The sequence below is a fragment of the Hippopotamus amphibius genome, chromosome 8 (genome assembly GCF_030028045.1).
Source record: "Hippopotamus amphibius kiboko isolate mHipAmp2 chromosome 8, mHipAmp2.hap2, whole genome shotgun sequence".
In the NCBI taxonomy this organism is placed as follows: Eukaryota; Metazoa; Chordata; class Mammalia; order Artiodactyla; family Hippopotamidae; genus Hippopotamus; species Hippopotamus amphibius.
Window position 1 is genome coordinate 99088451 of NC_080193.1, and position 25763 is coordinate 99114213.

At 40.5% G+C, this 25763-nt stretch overlaps 1 protein-coding gene across 3 annotated transcripts in view; it reads left to right on the forward strand.

Moving 5' to 3' along the window:
• The first annotated feature begins 3955 nt into the window (after positions 1-3955).
• Positions 3956-25763, forward strand: part of CMKLR2 (chemerin chemokine-like receptor 2) — a 55473-nt gene continuing 33665 nt past the window's right edge. The window contains exon 1 of one of the 3 annotated variants that reach the window (XM_057745118.1): positions 3956-4111. The gene's annotated coding sequence lies outside the window, so the exon portion shown is untranslated. Of the gene's footprint in view, positions 4112-6833; positions 6961-25763 lie in introns of those variants that run through there. The other 2 variants (XM_057745116.1, XM_057745117.1) reach the window with 2 other exon arrangements.

A 25763-nucleotide genomic window follows, 5' to 3' on the forward strand; every position in this document is an offset into this window, starting at 1 on the left:
CGTTGCTGCACACGGGCTTCCTCTAGTTGCAGCGAGTGGGGCTACTCTTCATTGTGGTACGCGGGCTTCTCATTGTGGTGACCTCTCTTGTTGCAGAGCACGGGCTCTAGGTGTGTGAGCTTCAGTAGTTGTGGCACATGGGCTCAGTAGTTGTGCCTCACGGGCTCTAGAGTGCAGGCCAAATAGTTGTGACACACAGGCTTAGTTGCTCCACGGCATGTGGTATCTTCCTGGGACAGGGATCGAACCTGTGTCTCCTGCATTGGCAGGCGGATTCTTACCCACTGCGCCACCTAGGAAGTCCCGTAAGTCGCATCATTGTTGTAATGCTTTTTACTTCTTGAATCAGTCATTTTAAAACAATTTTTTTAAAGAGGTTTTTTTAAAAAAAATTTTTTTATATATTTTAATTTATTGGCTGCATTGGGTCTTTGTTGCTGTGTGGGGCTTTCTGTAGTTGTGGAGAGCGGGGCTATTCTTCATTGTGGTGCATGGGCTTCTCATACCATGGCTTGTATTGTTGCAGAGCTTGGGTTCTAGGCATGCGGGCTTCAGTAGTTGTGGCACGTGGGCTTAGTTGCTCTGCGGCATGTGGGATCTTCCCAGGCCAGGGATCGAACCTGTATCCCCTGCATTGGCAGGCGGATTCTTAACCACTGTGCTACCAAGGAAGCCCCAAAACAAACAATTTTTAAATGATTTTAAATTTTAAAAATATTATTCAAATTCAGTAAAAAAAACCCAAAAACTGTGGACTAAAATTTACATTTGCCAAACAAAAAATAGCACATCTTGCAGCTTCCCTTGGTTTTACCAATTTACATTTTATTTTCAAAGTTTATTTTTTTAAATGTGATCTTTTCGAAAGATATTTATTTATTTATTGGCTGCACTGGGTCTTTGTTGCTGTGCACAGGCTTTCTCTCTAGTTGTGGCAAGTGGGAGCTACTCTTCATTTCAGCGTGAAGCCTTCTCAGTGAGGTGGTTTCTCTTGTTGCAGAGCTCGGGCTCTAGGCTCATAGGCTTCAGTAGTTGTGGCATGTGGGGTCAGTAGTTGTGGTGCACAGGCTCAATTGCTCTGTGGCATGTGGGATCTTCCCAGACCAGGGCTCGAACCCATGTCCCCTGCATTGGCAGGTGATTCTTAACCCCTGCACCACCAGGGAAGTCCATGTGCATTTTAAATATAACTAAAAAATTCCAGGTGGTGGCGTGGAATAAAGAAATTGAAATGCCTTAAGTACTGTTTCTTCATCTTTACCGTGATGGTGCTATCACTGTGTATTTCAAATCTATCATTTAAATGTAGGCATATGCAGTATCACAGTGGGAAAACACAAACAGCACCAATGAGTTGGAACCATTACCAACTTAATTTCAAAAGCAAGCTTAGGGACTTCCCTGGTGGTGTGGTAGATAAGAATCTGCCTGCCAATGCAGGGGACATGGATTCCATCCCTGGTCCAGGGAGATCCCACATGCCATGGAGCAATTGAGCACGTGCACCACAACTACTGAGCCTGTGCCCTAAAGCCTGTGAGCCATAACTATCGAGCCCACGTGCCTCGACTACTGAAGCCCACTCGCCTAGAGCCCGTGCTCTGCCACAAGAGAAGCCACTGCAATGAGAACCCTGCATACCACAGTGAAGAGTAGCCCACACCCACCGCAACTAGAGAAAGCCCACATGCAGCAACAAAGACCCAAAGCAGCCAAAAAGTGAATAAATAAATACATTTATTTAAATAAAAAAAAAGGAAGCATAACTGAGTCCTCGCATGCGTGGATACTGGGATGACACTACAGTTGGGAGTTTTTTCACTTAATTTTCGTGTAAAACACATTGTGTATTAAAGAATAAGTAACAAAAATTAAAATAAGAATAATTTCATATAAAACACATTGTCTACTAAAAAATAAATTTTACATAATTATGTATATGTAATTAAACCTCAGAATAATTATTGCAGGAAGGGGGACCCTTCCAGGGCCCGAGAGTGGGCTCTTGTCTAACACTTGGAAATGAATTGTCCAAGGAGACACGTGCTGACAAAGCAAGAGACCATTGAAAATGGGCGCCTGGGGGGAGAGCAGCAGGGTAAGGGAACCCAGGAGAACTGCTCTGCCACGTGGCTTGCAGTCTCAGGTTTTATGGTAATAGGATTAATTTCTGGGTTGTCTTTGGCCAATCATTCTGACTCAGGGTCCTTCCTGATGGTGCATGTATTGTTCAGCCAAGATGGATTCCAGTGAGAAAGATTCTGGGAGTTTGGTAGGACATATAGACTGGCATCTCCTCTCTCCTTTTGATCTTTCCCGAATTATTCTGGTTGGTGGTAGCTTGTTAGTTCCATGTTCCTTACCAGGACCTCCTGCTGTAAGACAACTCGTTCAAGTGATTACTCTTGTGCCTGGCCAGGACAGGTAGTTTTGGTCAGTGGTTCCCCTAACATAATCATAGCAATTTTTTTAGAACTTAAAGATTTTAAAGAACTTAGTTTTTTTTTTTTTTTCACTTGTTTAGAATTGCTGGCACACAGTGATCACAAAAAGCAGAAGGGCTTTAGTTGGCTTTATTATTGGTTTGAAATTCACTATAGACAGAGCACTCCATTATTGTCTGCACGGGTCAGATTACTCCCATTGCTCTTGCTTTTCACCCACCACTGTTCCATAGTTAAGCTAGAGCTAGTGAAAGCTGGCTTTGTGGGACTTCCCTGGTGGCCCAGGAGTTGAGAATCCGCCTGCCAGTGCAGGGGACACGGGTCCGAGCCCTGGTCTGGGAAGATCCCATGTGCCACGGAGCAACTAAGCCCGTGCCGCAACTACTCAGCCCATGTGCTGCAACTACTGAAACCCGCACAGCTAGAGCCCGTGCTTCGCGACAAGGGAAGCCACCACACTGAGAAGCCCACGCACCGCAACAAAGAGTAGTCCCTATTTGCCGCAACTAGACAAAACCCAAGCACAGCAACGAAGACCCAACACAGCCAAAAATAAATAAATAAATAAAAATAAAAATAAAAAACCCAAAATAAAATAGATGTTAAAAAAATTGGCTTTGTGTTAGATGATTTTTACAAAGATGGTTTTGTTGATTTAATCATATTTTATAATGCAGTCAGGTTTTACAAGGGAAGCACTGGGAGTTCATGTTTTAAATGACTAAACCTAAAATTCCTTATGCAATAAAAGTGATTGCCCAATGACTTATCTTTCTGTGTACGCAATTGTCCTAAATTGAAGAAACTCAACAGGAAAAGAATTGGAAAGGGATGTGAGAGTTGCAAGTGCAAACTCCCAGAAGGTCCAGATGAATGTGGTCTGTGAGTGAGTGACTAAGGCAGGGGAGAAAAGTGTCAAAATGGAAAGAAATGCCCTGCCAGAAGTGGCCATGTGGCACGAGAAGTGGCCTCTACTCAGCATCCTCCAACCATGCAGGTCCATGGTTGCCCAGATCTGGCAATTTTTTCATGAGGAGCCAACAATCTGATGTCTGTGTAAGATCCCTTCATTTTTAAATGATGAAAATTAATTCAAACCCTAGAAAACACTGTGCACTGCAAACAAAACACGTCCGCAGCTGCAGTACGCCCGCAGGCTACCAACTTCCTAATGAAAAATGCAAGTAGTAATTGAACCAGTTACAGAAGTCAAGAAACTATGTTTTATTCTCTGATCCTTTTCCTTTCCCCAAATGTGACATTTTAGAAAAATCCAGATACACTTACTTCATATCCATAATCTGCAATTTAATGAGAAAAGCGGTGTAATTAGAGTAAATAGTTGGGAGTGGCCTGAACTTCCAGAACCCTCCTTTCTCTTGGGTCAGGGCCAAGGATGGTGTCACCCAGATGCCTGTTGACTAAGAGATATACACCGGATTTATTTAACCACTGGCAAACTGCATTTATTTTTCCTAGGGCAATAAGTGAAAAGATTATTTACCTCCCTTGGTTACAAAAAGAGGAAATACTTCTTCCAAGACTTGTGGTAGCTGCGGCCAGTTCTCCCGGAGAAATTATTTACCACAAAGCTTCCGAGCACAGAGACCAGAAGCCTTTGCCCGCCCGCCTCCCTGCAGCTGCACCGCATGGGCACCTTCTGAGAGGTGAGTGTTTGCTTAGCCCCCAAAGCTTCAAGCCCTGAGCATCTGAGATTGATAGTTAAGAACATCATTCTAAATCCCTGTTTGTAGATTTCATTTGATTTGGCATTTGGCATATTAAAAGAGAAGGGTTTTTTCCAATAAAAGACAACAATAGAAGCTGTTCCCTCCATTTCCACAGGTAATTAGAGCTTTGTTTATCTTGATTAAAAAGCTATATGCAAAATCCTTTAACAGATTTACTAAGTATCCTCAAGGCTGGTTTCCTGCTGGGGCCAAACATAATTTAAAACAAGAATTTGAAGAAGGCCTTGTCTTCTGTGCCCGTCAAGAATTCTCTGCTTTAAGTTGCACGGAGGCTGCCCTGTATGGCCCGGTGAGCACGGCTCCTCGATGTGACCACCCAAAGACATGAGTCTGCAGCTGTGAGTCCTGAGGAAAGGCTTTGCATGGTCCCAGGCCTCACTGTTAACCCAGTAAAGGCCCCCAGGTCTAATTTCCGACTCTGCCTACCCCAAAGAAACAGGCCTAAGGAGGGCATTTACACAAGGAGACAGTCATCTCCCCGTATGACATGAGGGAAAAAACTCAAAAGAAGTGAAGTCTTTCCCTTTTTCACAAATCAGCTTCTTTTAAAAGAAAATGTCCATCTATATCATATTATCTCTTTTCCAATGGTTATGCTCTGGGTCAATTTTTTTTCCTTTTTTAAGACTTTTAAAAAAGTTTTAACAAACAACAACAAAAAATTAGAAATGACCATTAACAAAAACCAATATGACCTGACTGTATTCTCCCAAACGTCTATTTCTGAAATTTCTATCATCAGCATATTTAGGTGTTTGGGGCAAATATGCTATTTTAACATCAAACAAGAAAGGAAAAGAATAAAGATATTCTTAATCATATTAAAAGATGGGAGGCCGAGTTGCTGACCCCAGTTTTTTCTGGAGGGGTTGGGGTAGGGAGAGGGGATGATCATCTTAAAATCCCCAATCCATTCTAACCACTGGAGCGTCACTTAATTAATACAAATCTCCTCTTTTAAAATGGAATCTCTTAACAATTTTCTAACAGTGAAATTTCTAGCATCAGTGGAGAAAAGCTATTTTTAAAGAAAGATCCCATTCCCCAAAACAATATGATAGAGGTACTGTGTATCTTTCCCTCTGAGCCCAGTTGGCCCTGTAGACCTGCTTATAAAACATGTACCCCTCTAGAAAGACCCCCTGAAACCCTAACCACAACAGGCTTCAGAGAACTTGCAGTGATTTGGAAAGTGCTGGAACTGTCCTGAAAGCCTTTTATTTGGCAGAAGTCATTCCTGCCACTTCCTCCTAGTCACTCAGTTCTGGAAACATCTCTTCTCATAGAGATATGAATAGTCTAATAGTTAAGTGTCTTAAGAGCATGGTATTTGGAGTCAGAATGCCTAGGACTGAATCCAACTCTGCAACTTACAAGAGAGGTTCTCTTAACTAGACCTCCAGTGAACTGACTCACCAGCTTAACCAATGTAGGTAAGTTATGTCTAGTACACCTGAGCACTTCAGCTTTAACTACTTTTGAATAAAGGATCAGCTATAAGGCAAGCCTTAGGATGTTGAAGGGGAGCTCCTCAAACACATAGCAGGGTCTGGGGCTTAAAGGTAGGGGAAGGCAACTCACCAGAAGGCGAAAAGAGGAAATGTTTGGTAAACAAAGTTGGCCGGATCAAGCAGTTAAGTCTCTTAGATGAAAAAATGTAACAGCTGTCTTCCTGAAACGCCCCCTTTCTAATGTAAATTTCCTTTAAAAATGTAAGATTTCCCTTCCAAATGGGTAACTTCTACTCTGCTTTCAGAGCTTCTGCACCTGTAGTTTTTTAAAATAAACAGCTCAAAATAATTCTTACCCTCCAAAGAGGCATATTTCGGGATGGCACATTCTGCTAAGCCCTTGGCATTCACAGCAAATACAAATTGTGTGTTCTGGCCGCTCACCTACCAGTGTTCAATTAGCTTGCCTAACGACATTTTATGACCTAATAATGTTCAGTTTCTCAAGTTGATGTTAGACGTTATGAAAATCACATTAGCTCTGCAGACGGACAAGCTAGCCACATCAAGGCTGGCTTCCCGCCAGCCTCCACACTTCTCATCTGATGAGTTTCAGAATTCTGAGTCCTGCTTTAGGTACACAGGGCCACAGGTGACATAAGAGATAAGAATCAGACCTTTAATTTCCTCAAAGGCTGGAAAATTCTCTCTCAACCTCCTAAGTAAAAATTAAACTACATACTTAACTAAGGTGTGATTCTGATTCTTCCCTACCAGAAATACACTGAAACCCAGGAGATAAAATTTTTCTCCTAATGAGCCCCTGAGCATTGGAGGAGCTCTCCTTTGACATTCTAAGGTTCTTTTCATCCCATGGTTGGAATGAAATTTAAATTGACTTTTCATAAGCAAAAGCCCACCCGAACAAAGGAGGGGTTGGTGCCTCCCCCATCACTGGTTTTCAGCCTGCAGCACTGCAGCCAACAGCAGTGATTTCCATTCAAAAAACAAACCTCAGTTACACACGTGTACATGCTGAGCAAAAGAATTTGTGCAGTGTGTTCACTGCTTACTTTTCTCCTGGAGTACATGATGGATTTTATGAGGGTAGGGGAGGAAGGGAAGAACCACATTCAAGCGAAACCCAGCATCATTCTCTACAGTGTCATTTCAAAAGCCAGATAAAAGCCAAATGAGGAGGCTGGGAAAAGAGTGTCCAACGTAGCTGTTCTGAAAACCACCATCCATTTCATTCTGGAGCAGGGAGGTTACACCACACATCCCAAAGCTTCTCTCATGGCAGAAAGTTAACTGGTAAGTGCTTTCTTGTTTTCCTCGCACTGACATGTTTGCAACTGACCTGATGAGGATGCCTGCAGATGATTTATTTACAAAGCAGTATTTGGACTAACTACCAGCTGGCAAAAAAGGAAAAGGACTCCTGATAGTTTATGGAAAGCTCTCTGTGCAGATTTATATTTTTGGTCCTGTCCAAAGTGTTTAGGAAGATCGTAACAGGATTTGCAACAGCTGTGATTAAATCTAAAACACTGAAAGAGAGAACAGGAGAAGGTTGCTAGGGTGGGGGTTGGGAGGGTGCAATGAATTCTCAGTCTTTTCTTCAGATTTTACCTAGAAAATTACAGCTCATAAATGTAGTCGTGACTCAGAAATGTCAAACATCGTTAGTAGAAAGCCCACTGTAGTGAAATCGAGTAGGAGGAAACGGTTCTCGAAATGAAAATTAATTTTGCCCTCCTTCGATTACAAGGTAGGAAAAAAATTCTAAATTGAGTTGTAATGTGGCTTGATTTCTCCTATCTTTTTAAGATGAATAGCTTGTGGTACTTCAAAACAAACATTTCTTTGTTGTTGCTGTGTTTTTAAAATGTCATAATCAGTCACCTGTTAGAATAACTGGTATCTGGGCTCATCTAATGAAGGACAAATGGCTAAGTGAAGGGAAGTACACGGGAGAAAAGGTTCAGCTAACTTGACTGTTCCTTTGGTAGTGAGATAACTGTGAGCACCAACTGCTTTTTGTCTGATAGTTTATCCTTCCCTCCAAATGAAAGCTAATGAAAACCAAGTGAAAATTTGATAATGAAACTTTCACCAGCAATTATTCTCTTAAATTGGTACTTTTCACTTAAAAAAAAAACTCATTCGCCCAAGCTTCCACAAACTTGTTGCTAAATTAATCTACTAGTATGTTTTGTTTTGTGAAAAAGCCAAGGGACCTCTCTTGAATCTCAAGTTACCTAAAGTAATTCTTTTTTCTGAATAATTCTCTTCATGTTTGTACTTCTTCCAGACTCTAAATGATTTTTAAGTTTTTTCATGGACTTTTTTAAAGGATTTTACCTAAGACTTAAGTCCTTTAGTTGATAAAAGAATGTCATACATTTTCTATGTTACTTTACCACTAACTGTCATCTCCTCAAGAGATAACTATTTAACCCAACATTCCCCTTTCAAAGGCTACAGCAGTTGAAGCTAACCCACAAAAGTAATTTTAAAAAAAGAAAAGTTTTGTGCTTAAAGACCTTTTTCAAATTACTTATAATTTTAAAAAGTCAGAAGCAATCTAATTTTCCAACAGTAGGAAGCTAGTTAAGAAACTTCTTACATATTATCTCAGTGAAATATTTAGCATCATTAAGCAATCATAATTTGGAGGGATATGTAGCATAATGGATGAGTGCTCATATTATAATACTAACAACGATTATAATTATGTAAAAAGTAAATGGAGTTGAAAAAAACTTAAGAAAAATACACAAAACTGAAAATAGTTGTGTTGAGCTGACGATGAACTGATGGTATATCAGGGAGGAAAAACTTTTCCTCTACCCTATTAAGCTCCGTTTCTGAAGACCTGTGAATTAAACTAACAAATGACTGATTTAGCAAGAGCTAACACAAAATTTTATCATGTACTTTTATTAACATACATAGGGGAACACACAGAAAAATGTGACTCAAAGAGACGGCTAGAATTTAAGACTGATATACCATCTTAAGGAGAAAGGAAGAGAGAGGACACTTACTGGAAAACAAGTGACTTCTTAATAAGGGAAAGGGAGGAGGAGAAAGGGCACTTAATGGGAAAACAAATGACTATTTAGAAATATAAATGGGCCTTTAAGAGAATAGATGGACGGTATGATAGTTTTTGTGACATTGTCAGTTTAGATCTGATGTGGATACTTCTCATCTATGTCGATAAGAGTCAACCTTTCCTTGTTGCTCCTGGGGAGGGGATTTATGACAATTAAGTTCTTTTGGAACCTCAAATGCCTTCTGCTCAAAATAATTTTTATGCCACAGTGACATATGCTGGACCCCTTCAGATGATATATCCCTTCTTTTTTCCCAAACTTTCTCTAATAGTCCATTACTTGTATAATTTTAAAACTATATAATTTTGAAAAGTCCCATTCATTTTTTAAAAATTTTATGTATTTATTTATTTATTGGCTGCATTGGGTCTTCGTTGATGCGCACGGGCTTTCTCTAGTTGTGGCCAGTGGGAGCTTGCTTCCTTGCGGTGCGCAGGTTTCTCATTGCCGTGGCTTCTCTTGCTGGGGCACCGGGCTTCAGTAGTTGTGGTACACGGGCTTAGTTGCTCCGTGACATATGGGATCTTCTGGGACCAGGGATCAAACCTGTGTCCCCTGCATTTGCAGGCGGATTCTTAACCACTGCGCCACCGGGGAAGTCCCGCATCTATTTTTTTTCTTCAGGTCTCAATTTTCATATAAACCACAAAAAGTCAAACCCTTCAGTCTGGTGGGGGCTCTTCAGTTTTAATTCACCTGGTTTCTTTCTTTCTTTCTTTCTTTTTCCTTTTTTTTTACATCTTTATTGGAGTATAATTGCTTTACAATATTGTGTTAGTTTCTGCTATACAGCAAAGTGAATCAGCTGTATTTATACATATATCCCCACACCCCCTCCTTCTTTAGCCTCCCTCCCACACTCCCTATCCCACCCCTCTAGGTCATCACCAATCATTTAATTGATCTCCCTGTGCTATGCAGCAGATTCCCACTAGCTATCTATTTTACATTTGGTAGTGTGTATGTGTCAATACTATTCTCTTACTTTGTCTCAGCCTCCCCTTCCCGCCTTGTGTCCTTAAGTCCATTCTCTACATCTGCGTCTTTATTCCTGCCTTGCCACTAGATTCATCAGTACCATTTTTCTAGATTCCATATATATGTGTTAGCATGTGTTATTTGTTTTTCTCTTTCTGACTTACTTCACTCTTTATGACAGACTCTGGGTCCATCCACCTCACTGCAAATAACTTAATTTACTTCCTTTTTATGGCTGAGTAATATTCTGTTTTATATATATATATATATATATATGCCACATCTTCTTTATCCATTCATCTGTCAACCTAGACATTTAGGTTGCTTCCATGTTCTGGCTATTGTAAATAGTGCTGGAATGAATACTGTGGTACGTGTATCTTTTTGAATTATGCTTTTCTCCGGGTATATGCCCAGGAGTTCACCAGGTTTCTTTGGTGGCATTAACTTTAGTAAAGGTTCCTGCCTCGTAAAACTTCTTTTTTTAAAAATAAAAGTTATATTAAAGTATAGTTAACTTATATCGTGTTTAATTTCTGCTGTACAGCAAAGTGACTCAGTTATACATGTATATATTCTTTTTCATATTCTTTTCCATTATGGTTTATAACAGGATATTGAATATAGTCCCCAGTGCTAAACAGCAGGACCTTGTGTTTATCCATCCTATATGTAATAGTTTGCATCTGCTAATCCCAAACTCCCAATCCTTCCCTCCCCTACCCCCACTGCCTCATTAAACTTCTAATGAAAGTAGTAAAAGCCAAGACCACAATAAAAACTGATAGTATAACAATTTTAAAGACAGAAAAAGCATAACTAGCTAAATGAAGATTAATAACACAGCATTCTCGCAGATACAGAGAATGGACTGGAGAACTCGAGGTATGGGAGGGGGTGGGGGGTGAAGGGGAAACTGAGAAGAAGCGGGAGAGTAGTACAGACATATATATACTACCAACTGTAAAATAGTCAGTGGGAAGTTGTTGTATAACAAAGGGAGTCCAACTCGAGGATGGAAGATGCCTTAGAGGACTGGGGCAGGGAGGGTGGGGGGGACTCGAGGGGGGGGCGTCAAGGAAGGGAGGGAATATGGGGATATGTGTATAAAAACAGTTGATTGAACCTGGTGTACCCCCCAAAAAAAATAAAATAAAATAATAATAATAAAAAATAACACAGCATTCTCTTAAATTGGACAATTTCCAAACATGTCCCAAATCTATGGTTGCACATCTTTATACTTGCTATTTTGCTTTTGTCTGTCACCCCAGAGTTTAATCCCAACTCTGCCTCTAACTTGTTTCATGGCTTGAGGCAGAACAAACTTCCTGGGCCTCAGTTTCATCTTAATTAACCTGATGGGCTAGGTTCCTTCCAGAACTCTAGTCTCACCCCTTTTCCTTTTTTCAACCTCTGCTTATTAAGTCATTGCTCAGTGTGATATATGTAATGGGTTCCTAGCACATACAGTGGGTACCTAATAAATATTTGGTAGGACAAATTTTTTATTCAGATTCTATGTTTTCATATTCTTCAGTTATCATATTGATAGTGTGTTCTGATTATTCCATGATACTCAAATAAGTTGAAAAATGGTCTTCATTGTTAAAGAAAATGGTGTCGGTAGGAACAAAGTAAACATGAGTTGGGCACAAACTTTTTGCTAGAAACTGTGCAGTCCTTCCTTCTGCCTAATGAATATAATTGGTGAGATGATTAATGGGGCCTGGCTTTGCCTGTGGAAGAGATTCTCTCTGTGTGAAGCACACTGACCCAGGCAAGAGCCAACCACCCAACTGTAGTCTCATTGGCCCCTTGTTCAACAAACACAATCAACCAGCCCATGTGAACTCCAGTGTGTGAAACACTGCATACAGCAAGTGTTTGCAGGAGGAGCACAAAGACTTGGCTTGTGATAAAGGAATTTATTGCATTAAATAAAGAAGGTATGTTAGGTCTTTCTTTTTTAAGAACTTTTATTGAGATACAGTTAACAGACAATAAACAGCATATATTTAGAGTGTACAGTTTGGTATCCCAATCTCCCAATTCATTCCTCCCCAACCCTCCCTGCTTTCCCCACTTGGTGTCCATATGTTTGTTCTCTACGTGTCTCTATTTCTGCCTTGCATTTCCTCTTTCATAGTTCTTAGCATTTGCCTTATGTATTGAGGTGCTCCTATACTGGGTGCATATATATGTATAATTGTTATCTCCTCTTCTTGGATGGATCCCTTGATCTTGATGTAATGTCCTTTCTTGTCTCTTGTAACAGTTTTTATTTTAAAGTCTATTTTATCTGATATGAGTATTGCTGCTCCAGCTTTCTTTTGATTTTCATTTGCATGGAATATCTTTTTCCATCCCCTCACTTTCAGTCTGTATGTGTCCCTAGGTCTGAAGTGGGTCTCTTGGAGACAGCATATATATATATATATATGGGTCTTGTTTTTGTATCCATTCAGCCAGTCTGTGTCTTTTGGTTGGTACATTTAGTCCATTTACATTCAAGGTCATTATCAATATGTATGTTTCTATTACCATTTTCTTAATTGTTTTGTGTTTGTTTTTGTAGGCCCTTTTCTTCTCTTATGTTTCCCGCTTAGAGAAGTTCCTTTAGCATTTGTTGTAGGGCTGGTTTGGTGGTGCTGAATTCTCTTAGCTGTTGCTTGTCTGTAATGATTTCTCTGTCGAATCTGAATGAGATCCTTGCTGGGTAGAGTATTCTTGGTTGTAGGTTCTTCCCTTTCATCACTTTAAATATATCCTGCCACTCCCTTCTGGCTTCCAGAGTTTCTGCTGAGAGATCAGCTGTTAACCTTATGGGAGTTCCCTTGTGTGTTATTTGTCGTTTTTCCCTTGTTGCTTTTAATAACTTTTCTCTGTCTGTAATTTTTGTCAATTTGACTACTATATGTCTTGGCATGTTTCTCCTTGGGCTTATCCTGCCTGGGACTCTCTGCGCTTCCTGGACTTGGGGAGCTATTTCCTTTCCCATGTTAGGGGAGTTTTCAACTATAATCTCTTCCAATATTTTCTCGGGTCCTTTCTCTCTCTCTTCTCCTTCTGGGACCCCTATAATGCAAATGTTGGTGCGTTTAACATTGTCCCAGAGGTCTCTTAGGCTGTCTTCAGTTCTTTTCATTCCTTTTTCTTTATTCTTTTCCGCATCAGTGATTATCACCATTCTGTCTTCCAGGTCACTTATTCACCCTTCTGCCTCCGTTAATCTGCAATTGGTTCCTTGTAGTGCATTTTTCATTTCAGTTATTGTGTTGCATATCTCTGTTTGTTTGCTCTTTAATTCTGCTAGGTCTTTGGGAAACTTTTCCATCTTTGCATCCAGTCTTTTTTCAAAGTCCTGGATCATCTTCACCATCATTATTCTGAATTCTTTTTCTGGAAGGATGCCTGTCTCCTCTTCATTTAGTTGTTTTTCTGGGGTTTTATCCTGTCCCTTCATCTGGTACAAAGTCCTCTGCTTTTTCATTTTCTCTATCTTTCTGTGGCTGTGGTTTTCAGTTCCACAAGAAGAAATACTGCTGATACTGCTTGATACTGCTGTCTGTTCTCTTGTGGAGGAAGCTATCTCGGAGCCTCGGCTGTGCTTCTTGATGGAAGGGACTGATGGTGGGTAGGGCTGGGTGGGCGGAGCTCAGTAAAACTTTAATCTGCTTGTCTGCCAGTGGGTGGGGCTGTGTTCCCACCTTGTTGGTTGTTTGGCCTGAGGCCACCTGGCACTGGAGTCCACAGCTCTTTGGTGGAGCTAATGGCGGATTCTGGGAGGGCTCACACCAATGAGCACTTCCCAGAACCCCTGCCACCAGTGCCCCTGTCTCCTTGATGAGCCACAGCTGCCCCCCACCGCTGCAGGCAACCCTCCAACACCAGCAGGTAGATCTGCTTCAGTCTCCTATGGGGTCACTGCTCCTTCCACCAGGTCCTGGTGAGCACACTACTTTTTGTGTGCCCTGCAAGAGTGGAGTCTCTTTTTCCCCCAGTTCTGTGGAGGTCCTGCAATCAAATCCCGCTGGCTTTCAGAGTCTGATTCTCTGGAGATTTCTCCTCCTGTTGTTGGACTCCCAGGTAGGGAAGCCTGACAGGGGGTTCAGAACCCTCACTTTAGTGTGTGGACTTCTGTGGTATAACTGTTCTCCAGTTCGTGAGTCACCCACCCAGCATTTATGGGATTTGATTTTAACGTGATTGCTCCCCTCCTACTGTCTCACTGTGGCTTCTCCTTTGTCTCTGGATGTGGGATGTCTTTTTTGGTGAGTTCCAGTATCTTTCTGTTGATGATTGTTCAGTGGTTAGTTGTAATTCCGGTGCTCTTGCAAGAGGGAGTGAGCGCACGTCCTCCTATTCTGCCATCTTGATCCAATCTCTGAACAATCTCTTAGTCTTTCTGAATAATTTAAATTTTGTTTTGTTTTGTTCTACTCTCAGTTTCAAGCAAAGGAAGATGGGAGGTAGAGAGTTCGTTACTTATTTGAAAGATGCTATTTTCCATTTTGAGGCGATGAAGGAAGTTGTTTATCATTAACTGAGAGCAGCCATCTTACATGTCACATTCAGGCAAGCAAATATTGACTGAACCTTTGGCTGGTTTGGTAGGAGAGGACACAAGGATTTTAATGGAAGGTTCCTATCCTCGGTAAGCTTAGATTTGTGCTACCTGGGAGACGGAATTAACTTATTAAACTAAAAAGTTTTAAAAGTATGTAATGCCTACAGTGTATGGAGTTCAGAAAAGGGAGGAATAGATGCAAGTTAACAGAGGTGAGATAGTGGGTACTGGTGGTGTCCCATCATGAGTCAAAATGAGATGACAAGATTTGGACTTGACTGAGCAACTGATGGGGTATACCCACCAAAAGTCCTTCTTGGCCTGAGGAGGCTTGTGGAAGAACTTGCTAGGACGCAGGAGCCCAGAACAGTCCTTGACCTCTGAGAGGAGAGGGGGCATAAGAGCAGCATGCAATTAAAAATGCAGAGTTGTTTCCACTAAAACATCAGGATACAAGCAGTTCTATTTGGGTCTCCAACAACAACAACAACAGCAACAAATGGAAGCGAATTCAGCCCACTACCCTTACTTCAGCCCAAAGCTCTACTCAACTCTGACAAGGCAAGTAGCCCAGCACTTTGGCAGCACACCTGATAGAGTCTTGGTGCACAAGAGGAGCAAGCTGGTCTACCCACGCATGTTATTCACCTTCTGGAGGCCCTGCAAATACTTTTCAGTGAACTCTTCTCAAGTATGACCTCTTTATTGGGCAAATATAGTGGATATTGCATCAGCCAATGGGGACACCCCAGTGAATCCTGAATACTACTCTAAATACTACCCCACTTGTGCCCACTGTCAATTTTCTGGTTAAAATAAAAGTATACTTGTATAGCACTTTACATTTTTCACTGTGCTATTTTTAACCACATTGCAACTTCCATTCTCTCGGAAATCCACAGCTAATTAAATTCTGCAATGAAAGTTCTCACTTAAGTCCTGAAAATCTATAGTACCAGTGTTACTGATCTACATACGGAATTCCAGAATTTAACCAAGCCAAATAATATAGATTCACTCAAAACCAGGCTCACCTAACTAGAACCAGGAAATTCCCCAGTGGACTTTGGACTTTGCTTGGGGTGTAGTTTTTAAATTGAAAACTGGAGTAGAAAAAGAATTCAGGCCCACCAGTGGGTTAGGTGGACCAAGTTAGAACACCAAAACCAGGAGAACTTGTTAGTATTGCTAGCAAAAATGCAGCCACTTGATAACAGCATTCAAAGCATGGCGAGGCCAAGAGAGTACTTTATTTCATAAAGTTTAACATATAAAGAATTCCCTAAGGAGAGGTCATAACCTTTTCTCAGGAATCATGCAGAGCAAAGCTTATCATGTGTGCTTTAAAAGGCCTCAAAGGATTACTCTCTGAAGTTCTTATTCTGTGTTTCTTTTTATGCAAGAAACAAAAAAGTTATTTAAGAACTGTCCATGGTCAACCACCCAGTCACTTAGTATAATAACTGAATCAGTTGGGTATTGTAGGGGTGGAAAACTTTTCCTTTCTTCCCTTCTAAGTTCTTTGGCTGGTATAATAATTAAGTTGACATAAAGCCTATTAACAGGAGAAAACAAATTTAATTTTATATGTACAGGAGTCCATGAAATTTAAAGAGGTAACCAAGGCAGGCAGCTTTTAAGTCTTTTAGACAAACAAGAAATTTGTGAAGAATTGACAGGACAAAGAAGTTTGGGTTTGGGGTAGTAAATTAGTGAAGAAGTAACGAGTTTTGTTTATACAGTCTTCTTGGCCCTAAATTCCCTGTTTCTGGTGCTAAGGATGCCTTCTACCCTTCTGATACAGGGAGGGTACCTTTCACATAAGAGATTTATTTCCTGTTTTCAGGGAGACAAAGGGGAGGGTCAGAGTGTCCTACTTTTACCAACTGTTTCTCAATTAACTTTAATTCAAAATAATCAATATGCCAAAGTGGCATATTTGGGGGTGGCATATTTTGCTCCCTTTCAGTATAGTTCCTCCATTTTAAATGCTTTCCACAATCGCATATAACAGACCCCAACATTCAACAAAAAGTGATCATTATAAACACATATAATCATTACAGAAGTGTTTGAGGAACACTAGGGGGTGCATCAGGGCTTGGGATAAAGGCAGAGCTAATGAAGAAGGACTTCTGCAAGGAGGTATGCAACCTGGCAGCTTAGAAAAGAGAGAATCCAAGCCAAGTCTAATAATATGTGCTTGAATTTTCATTAGGTCTTAAGGGCCTGAGAAATAATTTGTATGTGAAATTAGATCATTAGACCTAGAAGAAAGCGCTTATAGATACGACATCCTTAATTTTTCATAACACTTTCTCTTTGGCAGTTTATAACGATAAACTGCTACTTCAGTGGAAAACATCTGGTAACGGAGCATTCTGTTTAATTATGTAACTAAGAGTTGACATAGATTTTTTTTTAAGATTTATTTTATTATTTATTTATTTATTTTATTTTTGGCTGCATTGGGTCTCCGTTGCTGTACGTGTGGGCTTTCTCTAGTTGTGGAGAGCAGGGGAGCTACTCTTCATTGCGGTGCCTGGGTTTTCTCATAGCACGGGCTCTAGGCACGTGGACTTCAGTAGTTGCGGTGTGTGGGCTCAGTAGTTGTGGCTCATGGGCTCTAGAGTACAGGCTAAGTAGTTGTGGCACATGGGCTTAGTTGCTCTGCGGCATGTGGGATCTTCCTGGACCAGGGATCAAACAGGCGTCCCCTGCATTGGCAGGTGGATTCTTAACCACTGCACTACCAGGGAAGCCCAGATTTTTTTTTTTAATGAGGTTGTATCATATAAAATTGCTGTTATTTGACCTTGACCATTTTTGACCTAACAAAATGGCAATGTCTTATGCTTCAACGTAAAATATCGACTACTAACTTAATAAAAATAGTAAGATATATTCATATAGTATTTGTTTTATTACATAAGTACCTGTTTGATTTGTATATTTTATGTATGCACATTATGTATTAGTTAACTATGTTTAACGCTAAAACCGTACCAAACACAATATAGTTTTGAGGATGGAGAAAGCACTTTCTCCTTCAATCACTAAACTTTTATTGAGCACTTGTTATGTTTCCTGCACTCTGTTTTGTACTTGAGATACAGGATGGGTAAAACTTAGACCTTGCCGTTGAGGCTCTCACCGGCTAGCAAGGGAGATAAACACATTAACAGATGATTACTACAGAGAGGTTCCATACAAGGATTAAGAAGAAAGTCCCTGAAGTCAGACAGACCCAGAAGTCTTGTCTAGGCTTCACCATTTTTGCTAATTGCCCAACCTCTCTTAGCCTCATAGAAATAATAATAGTACCTCACAGGGTTGTTGTGAGAATGAAATGTGAAAATGCATGTAAAGTTGCTTAGCATTGTAGTGTACTTAACAAGTACTCAAGAGATGTTACCTTATTACTGTAATGTGTTAAACGGTGTTATATAATTAGGTATCTTTGGTATTTGCTTCCTCATTGTGAACATAGTTAGGTAAACTGGTCTTAATTATAAGCAATATATTATTAAATAACTGGTTTATAGCAAAGTAATTTGCTCCTGATAATAGTTTAGAGAAAACTCTCATCATCCTTCCCTGTAAGTGGGACGTGTCGTCATTCAAAAGTCCTGGTCTAATTTAGTGGCCAGACAGATTTGATACATCTCTAAGGAGTGAGTGTCAACATTCTTTTAACACCTTTAATAAGAAAGAGGAACTGAGAACTAGAACTAATGGATTTGATGGTAATTAAGAGCTTAAATTTCCTTCTCAAACTCACCTTTGCCTTCTCAGACAAATATAAATAAATGCTAGTTGTTGCTGAGATGCCCGTGAACATGAATGCCTTTTATCAAAACCCACTGAGTAGTTGTTCTGCCAGTCAATAAATATCCCTGGTCCGGGAAGATCCCACATGCCATGGAGCAACTAAGCCCATGCGCCACAGCTACTGAGCCTTCACTCTAGAGCCTGCAAGCCACAACTACTGAAGCCCGCACACCTAGAGCCCATGCTCTGCAACCAAGAGAAGCCACCGCACTGAGAAGCCCAAGCACTGCAACGAAGAGTAGCCCCAACTAGCGGCAACTAGAGGAAGCCCATGCGCAGCAACAAAGACCCACTGCAGCCAAAAATAAATAAATAAATAAATAAAAAACAAAACAGGAAACCTTCAGTTTAAAAAAAATATATATATATGCATAAAACTAAAAATTCTAAGTGAAGAGTGTAGAGCAGGGACCCTGGTATAGGTTGGGGATAGGCTTGTGGAGGTCAGGAGAGAAATCACTTAGGAAAGTAATATCTAAAAACACAGCTTACCCTTTAGAAGAACTGGTGGTTTTCTCCTTAATTCCAAACTGTCAGCAAGTTCAGGAAATAAGAGCTTAGTCAAATCAATTGTTTGGTTACTTTAAGGGAAATCCTAAGTTTATATAAATTGTTTATTCTATTACCCAACTGTATATAGATAATACTACGCATGACTCTTTTTTTTTTTAGTTAATTTATTTACTTATTGGCTGTGTTGGGTCTTCATTGCTGCACGCGAGCTTTCTCTAGTTGCAGTGAGCAGGGGCTAGTCTTCATTGTGGTGTGCAGCCTCCTCCATTTTGGTGGCTTCTCTTGTTGCAGAGCAAGGGCTCTAGGTGCATGGGCTTCAGTAGTTGTGGCACACAGGCTCAATAGTTGTGGCTCACGGGCTTAGTTGCTCCATGGCATGTGGGATCTTCCTGGGCCAGGGATCAAACCCATGTCCCCTGCATTGGCAGGCAGATTCTTAACCACTGCACCACCTAGGAAATCTAGAGTCTTCTATTTGACTGCCATTCTGCCCCAAATGAGCTTTCATTTCATTAACTCTATTCAAAATGAGACCATTCACCTCTGGGGTAATTTTATCATTATCAGCACACTCACACAATGTATTTAGTTCAGTTTTTTATGTGCACCAACCAAGAAGATGGAAAAACTTAGAAGATAGTAAAATGACTAAATTATTCCTTCCTTGTGTGGGAAAGACACCTTGCTCTGGAATGATATTTCATGTATAAGCATGGCATTTCTCCTCGGTTTGCTTTTTGGTTTTTGAGAGATTGAATAGGAAAGGGGGAACTTCAGCATGCACCTAAAACTATTTATCTCTGAGGAGAGATTATAATACACCAAACACTATATAAAAGTGGTATTTTCAAATTTCCTCAGAAATGTATTCTATCCCCAGAACATGGGTGAGGGGTGGAGGAAATCATTGTGGAGAGTCTCTCTTTATTTTAACTTTTTATTAGATTATTTACAGGAATATTCACACCCATTTATTTGTCTTAGTTAACTAGATCTATTTTCAAGCCATGTCAAGTGGAATCTGCTCAAATTCACTGAGTGCACTTCAATAATTTTCTAAAAATGACCATTTCTTCTTTTTTACACTTTTCTCAAGCAGTCAGTAAATAACTCATTCATGAAATTTATGAGAATGCCCAAATAATTTCTTTGGAAAAGCTCGTTTTTTGTTTTCTGTGTTTTTGTTTTTTTTTTTCTGAGCCAGGCAATTGATGTATTTTCTAGCCAGCTGGATCACAGCAAGTCAGTGAGATTACAGCAAGAAGCTCAGCTACTTCGTTCCCATCTTCATCACAAGACATGAACTTATCTACATGAATCATTTGATGTAAAATGAAATAAACTCCTTTAAGTAGAACATTATCACAGAATCAAAGTGTTCCCCTTTGGAAAAGAAGGAATGAATATAATGTAGCTTTACTGTAACAGCAGGAAATCATTATTTTGTTGCTCACAGTGGTATCTTTCAGCTAACGTTTTCTTTTAGGATGAAACATAAATCCAAAATGTTATCTAAACTAATTACAAATAATATCATTAAATGAGCTCTCTGATTAGAGCCCGTGATCATTAAACTAGCTGGAAGCCCAAGAATTTGTACCTTTCAACAAAGCCATATGTTAGTTATGTGAATTATTTCATAATATACCCTAATAAAAGGATTAATAAAATAAGATATAACAATGATATCTCACAATTCCTGAGCTCTTACTATGAGCCAGGCACTGGGCTAGGCACGTATATACATCATCCTGTATAGTTCTTACAACAACCTTACAATGGCTTATTGATGGTGTTTCTCCCCACATCAAGATGAGGAAACTGAAATTGCCTGTAATCAAAAAATATGGTACCTGTGACCACTGTCATTGATTTACTAATGTAGGGGAGGAAAAAAAATATCTTTTCTTCCTTCTCTAAATTCTTGGCTGGGGCACCTATAACTAAAGACTGGTTAACAGGAGGGAAACATACAAATTTTTAAATAAAAGTTTTACATGACATGGGAGCTTTCATAAGGAAATGAAGACCCGAGGAAATAGTTAAAGCTGAGCGTTTTTATGAGAACTAGGTTGCATGAAAAGTGGAGAGTCATCAAGAAGTGTGATAGGGCAAAAGGGGTATGAGCTAAGGATAGTAAATCGGGGGAAACTTAGCAAGGCCTGTTCATTCAGATTCCTCTCAGCATCCCTCCTTCTTTGGAGATAAAGATGCTCCTTTCCTAAGGGGGTAGGGAAGGCACCTCTCGCATGAGGATCTCATGTCCTGACTCAAGGGAAGGTCAGAAATCCTTCCTGTACCTGTTGTTTCTCCTATTTCTTCAGCTTGAGCTATTCCATATGCCAAGGTGCCATATTTGGGGCTGGCATGTCTTGACTCTCATCAGTATCTATATTGGGTTGAGGGGGAAGATGTGAAGTGCCTACAAATAAGAAAATAGGAAATAGAAGTACACTACAAACAGAGGGAAAATAGGAAATAGGAGACTCGAGACTGAGAAGAAAATTATAGTAGTAATGGATGACTGTCCGATACTGAGCTTCACTCCATTGCCTCATTTCCTCCTCACAGGTGTCCGATAAAGTAGATATTATTATTATCCCTGAATCATTTTTACAGATGGAGAAATTGATGGTTAGAGCTTTTGACTGACTTTCCGAGGCCATACGGGTAGGTGATAAGCAGCACTGCAGTTAGAAACCATGACCTGTCTGACTCCAGGGCTCTCGTTCTTAGCAGCCATAAAATACTGCCCAGAGAGGATGGAGATTGTTTCTGGATTACATCGTAGCACGTGGTGAGGAGGGACTGCTAGGGAGGAGGGAAGTTTAACCAGAGTGACAGAAGAGAAAGAAGACAGACAAGGACGGAGGGCTGGAGAAGCAAATGTAGAAATGAAAGTCCACCCTACAGAAACACCCTGATGGGTTTAGTCATCCCGAGGGAGAGCCGAGGCAAGGGCAGGTGCCGATCAGATAGAACTGGAATTTCTTGGGTGGCTGCTGGGACTTCTCTTCATCCCGCTTTGGTGAGGCAGACAGTGTATCCTCAGGCTGAGGAAGGCATTCTGTGTTCTCCAGCTGCAGCGTTCATCAGGCAAAGTGCCATATCTAACCAATTATTTTGGAGTTTGGGGATGGCTAGAACATGGGCTTGGCTCCCTTCCTCTGAGTAGCAGCCAAAGGGATTAAGAGGCCTCAGTCTGACTGCAAAAAAAGAGAAAGAGAGATAAAAGGAAAGCTGCACATGTTTGAGTTCTGTGTTAATATCTTGGCGGTGTAAAACAATTGTATTAATCTTGCTCATTGGTCTTTCGATTCCAACAGTCACATCAAGGGCCTGGCTTTCACATACTGTCCTTAAAGAGAGCAGATAGGAATGAAGGATGCAGGGAAAAGAATCTGGGATCCCTAAAGAAAGAATTTGCCTCAGCAGGACAAACTTGTGGTGGTATCAGAATTCTCTCTCCTTCAGCCCTTCTCTGCTCGCCTGGTGTTGCACTTAAACCAAGCCCCCAGCCCCACCTGACCCCTTCCCCTAAATGAGTGCCTTCTGCTGTTCTGATGTTTGGTTCCATCATCATCCTAGGAATGGAAGGTAAATTTAGGTTTTGGAGATTGAGTGGGCCAGAAAGAAACTTCATATACACTTTTTAAAAAACCTTACCACATCCCTACCCACCTCTCCCTACACTCATTTGTCCTCCCAGGGTCAGAGCAATAGTTTTGGACTGAAGACCTATTAAAAGACCATTTTATAAATATTTATTTTTCTGGCTGCGATGGGTCTTCCGTTGCAGCATGCAGAATCTTTGTTGCGGCATGTGAACTCTTAGTTATGGCATGTGGGATCTAGTTCTCTGACCAGGGATCGAACCAGGGCCCCCTGCATTGGGAGCGCACAGTCTTAGCCACTGGACCACCAGGGAAGTCTTCAAAGACTATTTTTTTTTAATTATCTATTTATTTATTTTTATTGGCTATGTTGGGTCTTCGTTGCTGGGCATGGGCTTTCTGTAGTTGTGGCGAGCGGGGGCTACTCTTCGTTGCGTTGCGCAGGCGTCTCATTGCAGTGGCTTCTCTCGTTGCAGAGCACAGGCTCTAGGTACTCGGACTTCAGTAGTTGAGGCACGTGGGCTCAGTAGTTGTGGCTCTCCAGCTCTAGAGTGCAGCCTCAGTAGTTGTGGCACACGGGCTTAGTTGCTCTGCAGCGTGTGGGATCTTCCCAGACCAGGGCTCGAACCCGTGTCCCCTTCATTGGCAGGCGGATTCTTAACCACTGTGCTACCAGGGAAGCCCCTAAAAGACCATTTTTTAAAAAACAGGTAAATCATGACTCACATACAAATAGAAAGTTAACCTGTTTCAAAGATTTTATTTAACTCATTAATTAATGATAGAATCAGTTAACATGTTACAATGGGTTAAAAGGAGAATTCAGTCTCATACATGTATAGACCATCAGGAATGTTGAAATGTATTTATAAATAGTTGCAAAACTAGCAAAACTGGTCAATATTTAAAGGGCAATCATCGATTGCATTCCATTAGACACAATTCATTTGTATTTCTCTGGATGAGATTATTGCACAATTTTAAAATACACAAAGACAATGACAAGCAGAGAGGCGAGAACCTGAAATAAAACCCAACTATAAATCATATTTTTCAGGATGTCTAAATATCATGTCATGTCTGACAGTGTACCTCTGTATTAAGACCACTGTACTGATTTTACTTCCAGTGTTCCACTTCAGTGTGTCAAGAAGTTGAGAAGTGTGGTCCTTTTTAAACAGTATAAGACTTCACTTTGAAAACACTTCAGATAATTTGATGATCTGTTAGTTTAAAGGATAATTTTAAATTATTCATTGCAAAAAAATTATAAATTTAAACAAATATATTGAATAAAAGTTGGCCTAGGGAGCAAGCAGCTTTCTAGATTTGAAAATGAGAAGGTGGGAGCTGGACGGGAGGATGAAAATGAAAAATTGAAGATTCTTGGTGATACTTTGCTTGACTTTCTCTAATTCTGAGCTGGAAGTAGAAATAGTAAAGATAGTAAAGTAGAATATAAAGGGTGCCCTGAAACAATAGCAGTGTGTGCCTCCGGGGGAAAAGTTAGCCCCAGTTAGTCACCAGCACCATCAGCCCCAGTGGTTTGCCAGGAGGTCATGATTATGGGAAGGCTCTTGTTTCATGGTTAACACTTCCGCCCAGGCCCATGTGGGGAAACATCCAAACAGGACAAAACTGATGCCCCCCGGCTGCTGCACCCTATTTCCACATCTGTTTAGTTTTCCCTTGTTTTTGCTCCAATCCTGATTTCTGCATTCTGATTCCTGGCTACTCTGTCTACTGCAGCTGTATTCATTTCCGATCTCATTGAGTGAACATTGACAGTTTGCTAATAAATAGGCTATATTCTCTGACTTCATTCCTCCACATGTAGTGGAGCATTGGTTCTCCTGGTTTCAAGTCAGCTCAACCTTGTGTGGTGGGTCCTCCACTCCTAAGCCCTTAGCTGCCATTGCACCTCTTTCCTCAAGGTCACTCTGCACCTGAGCACCCTAACGGGTTTGCATTCAAAAGACCCTCTGCTCCTCCCTCCAGGAACCCAGAAGCATTACTTCAAACTATTGATACTTCCCAGCTCAGCTTCACCCAGATTAACTACTTGGTTGCTGAAATAATTACAGAATTCTGGGGACTTCCCTGGTGGCACAGTGGTTAAGAATCCGCCTGCCAATGAAGGGGACACGGGTTCGAGCCCTGGTCCAGAAAGACCCCACATGCCGTGGAGCAACTAAGCCCGTGTGCCACAACTGCTGAGGCTGTGCTCTAGAGCCTGTGAGCCACAGCTATTGAGCCCTCGAGCCACAACTGCTGAAGCCCGTGTGCCCAGAACCTGTGCTCTGCAACAAGAGAAGCCACCGCAATGAGAAGCCCGAGCACCGCAAGGAAGAGTAGCCTCTGCTCTCCGCAACTAGAAAAAGCCCGTGCCCAGCAACGGAGACCGAACGCAACCAGTAAATAAATAAGTAAATAAATGTATTTTAAAAATTACAGAACTCTGATTCTCCCAACTTAAAGTAAGAAAGAGAAAGTAAGCAAAAACAGTAAAACCAAATTTAATTTCGGCCATAATGATAGGAGTTAATGTTTAGTAGGTAAAATTATTAATCTATACCAAAATTATATTTATTTTATATCTTCCTCACTTGTTCCTTTAACAGATATTTACTGAGCATATTCCTTGTTCTAGAAACTTATCTAGCAACTAAGGATGTAGCAGAGAATTAAAAAAGACAAAGTTTTGGTACTCAGAGTTTACACTGTACATATAACAGGGTTTCTTAGAGCGGGGAGGTAAATAATCAATGATTTACAGAATTCAGCTTTATAGAGGGGGAAATTTTAAGAGTCTAATTGGTATGCTAATTTATGTTCTCTAAGTTAATCACAGATAGAGTGACTAGAAAACTCTTGGCAGCAACCTGAAATAAAGCCATAATCTTGCAAGTCTTAAAGAGGTAAGCCATAGCAAACATTCTGGCCTGTATTTTCTTTCCAAATTTTCATTATGAAAAATTTTAAACATTCAGAGAAGTTGAAAGAATAGTATGGAGAACAACCATAGACTTATAACCTAAATCAGTTGTTAACATTTTGCTATATCTGGTTGATCTGTAATTATGTGTGTATATATCTATATGTATGCACACACACACATATTTCTTATTTGAAAATAATTTCAAGCTTACAGAAAAGTTGCAAGAAGAATCAAAAGAATTATCTCATATCCCCCTTATGTAGATTCACTAATTTTTAAACTTTTGCCCCATTTGCTTTTATATTCTATGTATGTGTGTATGTAGGTTTTCTGAACCACTTGAGAGGAAGTTGCATACGTTATGCCCCGTTTCCCCTATATTTTTCAGTGTCTGTTTCCTAAGAAAAAGGACATTCTCTTACACAGCCACGATATATTTACTTATTACAGGAAATTTAAAATTGATGCAGGACTTTTTTCTAATTGAAGTATAGTAGATTTACAATGTTGTGTTAATTTCTGCTGTACAGCAAAGTGACTCAGTTATACAT